Genomic DNA, 7,800 nt, shown 5'->3' on the forward strand with positions numbered 1-7,800 from the left:
ACGATCGAATGGATAATGGGACATCTCGACTACACTACACTGGAATGCTTATCCACCTCCGCCTGAAGGGGGTTTTATAGATACAGAGGAGAAAATGGCGGGAAAGAATAACTGCGGTATGGCGGGAAAGGGTTGGCGGGAAGGGATTGGCGGGAAAATAAGGCGGGAACGGATTGGCGGGAAAATATGGTGGGAAGGGATTGGCGGGGAGGGGTTGGCGAGAAACGGGTGGCGGAAACATATGACGGGAAGGGGTTGGCGGGAACATATGACGGGAAGGGGTGGGCGGGAAACGGGTGGCGGGAAGGGGTGGGCGGGAAACGGGTGGCGACAAAATATTCAGCATGAGCCATGCAACTTCCGCCTAGGGTTGACCAAAAAGTGACTTTTCGGCCTAGACTTGACCAAAAAGTACTACTTCGGCCTAAGTGTGGCCGAAAAGTACTACTTCGGCCTAAGTGTGGCCGAAAAGTACTACTTCGGCCTAGCTATGGCCGAAAAGTACTATTTCGGCCTAGTTGTGGCCGAAAAGTACTACTTCGGCCAAAGATTGGCTGACGGGCTATTAGTTTTGGTTTTTTTTCATTCTACGCTATAGTTTCCGAAATTGCTACAAAAAATAACATAGTTTTGAAAAAAAATCGCTGTTGGACATGGACACTACCGAAACAATAATGACGGTCACGGGCGAAAATTTAGAATAGTCTTACGTTACATGTAATTGCATGAATTTGATGATTTGCAAATGGGGTATCCGATTGTGGAAACAATTTTTGTGTGTTAATCAATCACTGTTTGCGGACACATTCGAACATGTCTGTGGACCTTTAGAGAAGGATTTTGATACTTGTGGTTGTAGATGCTCTTATATTAAGATAAGTGGGAATAAATTTGATGAAACAATAAAGATTATACCAGTTACATAAAGTACAAATTAGCACCAAAGATAAATTTACAACCATGCCATTGTGGCAAAGAACCACACTCTGGAGTCTGGACATATAACGCCGGAGATAACCACGTGGTGGACTGTTAGCCTTGATTCCATCGACCAGTTCATCCTCTTCCTCTCCCCACTGTACTCGAGAAAGCACCTGGTGGAGGCGGCTCACGCTAGGCTCCATCTTCGCGGCGGATCACGATGTAGCTTGACGGGGGAGTGGCTCCCACTGCAGCTCGGAGGCACTGCGGCTCCAACTGCATATTGGCGGCCCGGCAGCTTGGAGGCGCAGCGCCACAGCGGCTCCATCTTCATCTCGGCAGCCTGGCAGCTTCCGTTACAGCTTGAATCTGCGGAATCTGCAGATGGCGCTGCTATCACTCGTATCGACAAGCCAAATCCTCACGCTCCCTGCCAAAGGTGGCGTCTGTTCTAGCTGTGTGGAAGCCTGGCACTCCCTGAAGCTGGTGGCTTTCCACAGCAAGGGAGAAAATGGTAACACTATATCATAAAATGGAGTTCTAATTAAAAGTTTTAGTTACCAAATGAATTGTGCGAACTAATATTCACATGTACCCAGTAAAGGAAATTATAGTATCTAATTACCAAATATTCAACCACAGAAATGAGGCGTGTCACCAAGCACAACTTAATTGTTTCAGAACTGCGCACAACTCCTCAAATCTGGTCAAGATGTAAAAAACATTATCTATGGTCATTTTGAGTAAAATGTAGTTGAGTGAAAAAGGCAAAAGTAGAAGCAAAACAATATATCACTGAACTAAGCGAGGGAAAGATCATCATGGTCATGGACCTTTTAAGGAGAGGCTTTGGATTGTAAGGAATAAATCTTTCTTACAAGAATGTTGCGCTGGTCAAATCGCCCACCTTGTGTCGTTGCTGCCGGCACCGTCGGCATTGATGTACATGTACTCCACGACGGTGCTGCTGCCTCTGATAATCCGCACAAGAACCCATCACTGTGGATGCTCACACGAGCTATTGGCATCAAATTAGGAATCATTGCATACAGTTTTTCAAACTATAAGCTTATAAAAAAGCAAATACATCAAGACCAACATAGCAGCCAACGGTTGCAACCATAGCCTAAGGAAGAGAAGAAACAACCTAGCCGGAGCATACCTGCAAGCCAATACGTCACCTGATATATATGTGCAGGGTTGTTTCTAAAGCACCAGAAGTTTACTTCCCCAATATTTATAGGAAAATGCATATATATTATTGTAAATAAAAAATCATATGTTAGGTTTCATATGGGTGATAAGCAGGAAACCTGCTTGAAGCATCCCAGTTAAGCATTCTTCCCATTTTACCATTACAGAAGAAATACTTGCATTTCACGAAATTTGAATCATAGTTTGCTTGAGTTGATAGGTTTGCAAATATCCTTGAGAAGCAACAATTTGAATAGAGGGATGATCATGCACAGTTCAACCAAAATCACAGTTGCGAACGCCAGCCAGATCGATATGGTCGTTGAGGAGAAACATTCTAACGGAGAAAGGCACACAAAAATCTGAAAGAAACAAAATCAAGCAGCAACTTGCCAGTTTGTAAAATTGGGAACAGAGCACACCATAGTGTGGCTTCGTATTGTTCCCACAAAAAAGGATAATAAAGCAATATGGCTGAAAAATGCATTTTTTCTACTTAGGGAAACTACTCGTAAGAGGTAAATGAAAAATATAAAATAGATGGACAATCATAGTTCTCTAATCCGAGACATGCATCAGTTATATGCCTCTATCAGTACACAGGAGGCAAGACATCAGCAAAAGAAAGGAAAGAGGATTCGTGAGACTGTCACCAAGGTGAAAATAATAGTCATAGCGGAAAAAAAAACATCATCTCCACATTTGATCTGAACCAAGGAAAGAAGTGGACTCCACATTTGATCTGAACCAAGGACAGAAGAGGATTACATGTAGTCAAAGAAGCCTAGCACACAGAAATAAGTTAAAAGTATAAATTCAAGACCAGCAAGGCAAAATAAAAATTAAATTAGCAAGGAATGGATTGTAAGAATAAGCCCATTTGGAATATAAATCAATTAAACTTCATGATGGAAAGAGAGAAAGCCATATATAAAGAAGCTACAAATGTTGATTTTGGGCAACATGTCATCAGGGACATACACACCTGTAACCAATGGAAACTCAAATAGTCAAACCATCTCAAGAAACCAGAATACCTTAGCTGACACTGAAAAGGTGAAATGATGTGGTTAAAATGACCCATAGTTTATTTTCTTAACTAATGACAAGAAGTTCTTGTGCATTATTGCAACTACATTCATAAGTTGTGGCCCTGCTAGACACTTCCAAAAGCACAAAGCAGATATTTAATAGACAGAAAATGACCCCACGTCCTCCAAAGGAAACTTACGACATCACATGCTCGTCATAAAGAGAAAAGTTGTCACAACGTATAATTTGTGGGCATGTAATTGGCAAGAAGCCCATAACTTAACTCTCCCAATTTATCTAATGTACCAATAGTAATGGCATTAATACGAGTGAATCGCATAATCTGACTTCAGACTAACACCATGAATATGGTTCAATTAGCACACTCAATTAGTCCATCTAGAATACACAATGCTCAGTACTAACTCAAACCTTAGATCCAATTCACCGATTGTTGATCCTGAAATAAGGTACACACCACCTAACCTGTTTGTTTGCACTCAAAATGGCAATGTAACTTTTTAGCTCTATGTGTAGTGCCCAATCCTAGAATAGATTAAACAAGAGGAACTAATTAGCATATATTTTACTCAAGATTTGTATGGGTCCAGATTTAATTTCTTAGTTTAAACAACCAAACAGTAGAAAATAAGCTGTTAGTAGAATATTTCTACAATGTTTGTAAAGTAGAGTACAAACTGCAAATCAACTAAGATATGAGACATACTGGATAAGATAGGATATAACTGAATGTATAAAACACCAAAGAGAAAATGTGGAGAACCAGGGGGTGTGGCAGTTCGGCCCGGGCATGACGCGGAGGTGGAAGCACCAATATCAGCTGCTACTCCTTGAAGTGACAATGGGACATTCTTTGGGAATTTTCATAATCGAAGGAAAGCTAGAAAACATCAAACAAACTTACTACTTCAGATAAAGAAGATGAGAACTACCATGGCAATAATCTAATCTAACCTCCGTTCAATCATCAACAAACACGTAGAAGTAGAAGCACGATAGAATCGGTTCACAAAAAATAAGAACTATCATACCACAACATCCTTGTGCAAGAGAATGCCAAATATCATGATTAGAAACCAGTAAGAATGATCGATAAAATAGTAATGATGTATTCTAAATTCATATATAAAGAAAATACAGTGCGGTGCATTTTCTATGATGAACTGTCTATATGAACTCAAAAGCATGTCATTAACTATATGCATCCCATCTCAACATGGAAGAAGAATTCCAAACATTTGATAGTGTAACTCTTCTACATCATATATATTTCCTAAAGGATTAATGAAAGAGAGGTCAAACAGAATTACATCTTCTCCAGTCTTCAAAGTTGGAAGCACAACATGGATTAGATAAAATTCACGCTTTCAAATTTCTTTTGTCTCTAGAACTAATAAATCGATATCAACTCACCGCCAAAGATATAGCAACAAAATTGGAAATCTGGACACTACAAGCAAGATACAAAACAGATGTCACTATTATTTACGGTGCCATCATAAACCAGTAGGCACATCTGCTAGATTCTTATTTAGAAGTTGAGACGACACTATTATTTCTGGATGATATCAATATGCTACCTGCCTCACATGGAATAAGTGCTACAAAATCAGAATTCAGCCCAAACAGTCTCACTAATCCTTCAGCTACAAAGCAATAAAAAAAGAGTGGCATGAGTAGTACAGCTAAAATCTGGAACAATAATATTTCTAGCACTAAGAACCTCTGAAAGCAAAATTGAAGACGTAAGGACAAAAGTGCAATTATGTGTAACAGAGGCCGCACAACAGACATTAAAGTGGCACATTCTGAAATGACATCTTTAGGAACAAATTATGTGTAACCGAGGCCGCACAACAGACATTAAAGTGGCACATTCTTAAACCTGACATCTTTAGGACCAAATTACTCAGGGATAAAATCTGATAGAATATGAACTCCACGTATCCTATCCAAGCGGTAACTATAAAAGGGGAGACATCTTGTGTGCATAGGGTAGAAAACAATCAGCGACCTGAAACCATCTCAGAGGAACTGCTTGCTAAGAACCTCGACACACGATGACAAAGCCGCTTCTACATTCCCTCAATCCTTGTCCATCTGCTATCATCCATTCACATCACCCAAAATCAATCAAATTTGTCAAAGAACATAAATAATATCTTGTGGCGAGAGACGATCCTTACCTTTAGCTATAATCAATGATACATTGTACTTCTTTCATTGGACTTTGTCGAGCAGGTAAAATCTGCAACAGAAAAAATGTTCACATAAATGGCAGCCTGAAATTCCTTTTTTATATAAATCAACAAAGCAAAGGCAATGAGTTGTAGATGCCTGAGGTCAGTGTTGCTTGCCGGCAAGAAAGTGTCAGTTGAAACAAACAAATAGACATTAGCTGTATACATGTGGGATTACTATGAATGCTATAAATTAATCAAGGATGCAAAATAAGAGGAAGATTATTAACCTTCAGTTGTCTTGTTCATGGTAATCTGCACACAGGAATAAGTACATACTTAAATTTTTCAATCCTTGTCCAAGGAACTGCTCGCTAAGAATCTCGACACACGCTGACGAAGCCGCTTCTACATTCCCTCGATCCTTGTCCATCCACTGTCATTCATGTACATCAGCCAAAATCAATCAAATCTGTCAAAGACCACATATAATATCTTGTGCTGAAAATAGCATAGCTTTTGACTGAAAGTAAACTGTACACTCAACCCCAAATTTGCAGGTGCAGCAATTGCTGAAACCTGAGCGCAGCAACAAACTTGAGCCATAGGAAATCCACACAGCATGAGATGTAAGTACAAGAAAGGACAAAATATAAGCAAAAGACATGTAGCTTAGCTGAATGGGGAGGTGATTCCTGATCTGCCGATTAAGAATCCTATAAATTCGACCAACAAACTATTAGGAAGAGATAAAAGAACAAGGCAAGGAGGGATGATGTTTCTGCTGCTCCGCGCGCTTCTACTGCCGCCATCACCATCTTCACCTCCCCAATGGCTTGACGGTTGGGACAAGGGCCCGGCCACGACCTCCGTTGCGCCGCCATGACCACGGGCTCCTACTCCCCACGGCCCACGCATCTATCCCCTCCCTCTCCTCACGCCCCGTGACCTCGTGCGCTGGTGCCGATGCTAATGGTCGCGCCGCCGCCTGGTGCCGCCCGCCGGTCGACGACGAGCTCCGCCGCGCTGCCATCACCACAGCCAGGAGAATCGGTGATGGCGGAGAAGGAGGGCCGCATCGGCCGCTCCCCGGCCTCGAGCCAGCGCCACCGTCGTCGAGAAGCTCGCCTCTGCACTCTGGGCGGACGAGATGCGGGAGGGGTGGAGGGGAGGGGGGAGGCGGCTGAGGCGGGAGGAGGAGGAGGAGGCAGCGGCTAGGGTTCTTGAGGGAGGGGGAGGGGGAAGGGCTCGCTCTTCTTTTCCTATCGCCCCGCTCGCTCGCACTATTCACAGCCGGCATGGAGCCATCGGTTGTGGTGGAGGCGGAGGTGGAGAAGACGAGGAGGCCGAGAGGGAGGTGGGATGAGGGGGAAAGAGGAGATATTTTTACAGGAGAGAGAGGGCTGCCCAATCGGCAATCCCCTTGCTTTTCCCCCCTCGTGCGGTGCGATCGCTAACTATGCACTATTCACAGATGACGTGGACGCTGTTGTTGTGCCTAGCTACCCCTTCATCCTTTATAAGGTAAACACCCCGCTCGCTCACACTATTCACAGTCGGCATGGAGCCATCGGTTGTGGTGGAGGCGGAGGTGGAGAAGACGAGGCGGCCGAGAGGGAGGTGGGATGAGGGGGAAAGAGGAGATATTTTTACAAGAGAGAGAGGGCTGCCCAATCGGCAATCGCGTTGCTTTTCCCCTTGTGCGGTGCGATCGCTAACTGTGCACTATTCACAGATGACGTGGACGTTGTTGTTGTGCCTAGCTACCCCTTCATTCTTTATAAGGTAAATGTATCTTATTTCATCTTTCGTTTTTTTAACCTAGTTCAAACTAACCGGATGTGAATCTGTACCCTCAAACATCCATCTTCATCGCAAAACAACCTGTTGTGGTTGGATGGTTAAAAAAACAGTGGTACGCCAAGCACATCAGAATTCAAATCCTAGATTTGACATTCCTGCCGACTGCGAGGCGCCGTATCATGTTAGAAAAACATTCACTAGCGGATTATTGTTTATTTATTTTAAGAAAAGCATCCTATCAATTTAAAAAGTTAACCGCAAGTACAAAGGATCTCATACATAATAAAAAAATACATCGAGATTCCGCGACCACCGATCACCATTGCCGCGAGAACGAGCCGCTGACGTCGCTCCCCTACCGGAGCCGGCTTGACCTTGTTGATAACAAACAGAAAGTCTTCTTACACATTATAAGGACTAGTGCATGCCTTATTAGACGAGAAACTGAGCGACACGAGGACGAAGCCCGACCCTCACGTCGCTCCTGGGCGGCTCGGGGGAACCCCAGTCGTCGGCCGGCGGCGCCCCCCTTCCCCACCCCTTCTCCCCCTTGCCGCTGCCGGAGGATGCGGCCGGGCTAAGCCCGCGCCGTGGACGGCGGCGGCAGGGCGTTCCCCGCGCGAGGGCGCGCATCTCTGGTGGAGGGAGG

The 7,800-nt window shown here is 43.8% G+C and overlaps 1 long non-coding RNA gene across 8 annotated transcripts; it reads right to left on the bottom strand.

Annotated features, from left to right (window-relative positions):
- Window positions 1–850: 850 nt before the first annotated feature.
- Window positions 851–6,752, bottom strand: LOC123137384 (uncharacterized). 8 transcript variants are annotated; one of them, XR_006468228.1, is made up of 5 exons: window positions 5,896–6,752; window positions 5,355–5,784; window positions 1,800–5,268; window positions 1,547–1,624; window positions 851–1,441 (listed from the first exon to the last, which is right to left on the bottom strand). It is a non-coding gene; the product is annotated as an uncharacterized lncRNA (long non-coding RNA). The 8 variants fall into 8 exon arrangements; XR_006468229.1 differs by having other exon boundaries at window positions 1,800–4,048; window positions 4,749–5,268; window positions 5,355–6,752; XR_006468222.1 differs by having other exon boundaries at window positions 5,355–5,416; window positions 5,639–6,751.
- Window positions 6,753–7,800: the final 1,048 nt, after the last annotated feature.

This window comes from Triticum aestivum, chromosome 6B (genome assembly GCF_018294505.1).
Source record: "Triticum aestivum cultivar Chinese Spring chromosome 6B, IWGSC CS RefSeq v2.1, whole genome shotgun sequence".
NCBI lineage: Eukaryota > Viridiplantae > Streptophyta > Magnoliopsida > Poales > Poaceae > Triticum > Triticum aestivum.